At 32.9% G+C, this 769-nt stretch overlaps 1 long non-coding RNA gene across 1 annotated transcript; it reads right to left on the bottom strand.

Moving 5' to 3' along the window:
• LOC111388207 lies at window positions 1-350 on the bottom strand. The gene is made up of 3 exons (XR_002701522.1): window positions 280-350; window positions 114-206; window positions 1-24 (listed from the first exon to the last, which is right to left on the bottom strand). It is a non-coding gene; the product is annotated as an uncharacterized LOC111388207 (long non-coding RNA).
• Between the last annotated feature and the right edge of the window lie 419 nt (window positions 351-769).

The following is a 769-nucleotide window of genomic DNA, read 5'->3' as shown; positions in this document are numbered from 1 at the left end:
TGTTATATTTGGATTCTTTCTTTTCTACAATAAAAATATTGAACTCAATCACAGACACGTATATGAAATCAATAAAGACACATATCAAAAATAAAGAAAGATAGTTCTTGTACCAAATCGTGAGCCATACGTGAATAACCCTTCCGACCCATAGTATGGAGAAGCTTCTGACTACTTCTCATTTTGCTGAACTTAGAACTTTTTTCCTATCAAGGAAAACAATATAAACCAACAATAATTGACTACAAAGTTTAAAGTTCATACGAAAATATAACTTACTTGAAAATCAGTGGAAAGAGAATCTTCTACAAACTTCTCCCATGCTTCTTCTGAGGTTATATTCTTCGGTCTAAGAAGGGCAATAGTGCGTTTTCTATTCACGACATATGGTACTTGACGTTTGATATCTCTTCTCAATCTCGATTTGAATGTCCTCCAATATGTTCCCATACATTGAAATGCCATTTTTTGATGGCAGTCATTGACATTGAATCTTTGCTACAGTTATCACAAATATAAAAAATGGTCGATATATGATTGAAAATGGCAATCAAGCTTTGAAGGAAAAATGTATAACCAATAATAAAAAAGTATCATATTAAATAAATGTACCTATATAAAATTCCAAAGTTCAATTTTTTTACTGTCATCCACCGAAGGCCAATTTTTAATAACAACTGGCACGTACTCCCGCACTATGGCTTCGGCTATGTTGACAAATCTATCAGAGTTATGGCCAACTACTTGCCCGAATTCATTGAATTCAAGC

The sequence above is a fragment of the Olea europaea genome, unplaced genomic scaffold (assembly GCF_002742605.1).
Source record: "Olea europaea var. sylvestris unplaced genomic scaffold, O_europaea_v1 scaffold4677, whole genome shotgun sequence".
NCBI classification, from domain to species: Eukaryota; Viridiplantae; Streptophyta; class Magnoliopsida; order Lamiales; family Oleaceae; genus Olea; species Olea europaea.
The sequence above is the reverse complement of the archived record's forward strand: the minus strand, read 5'-3'. Positions and strand labels throughout refer to the sequence as shown.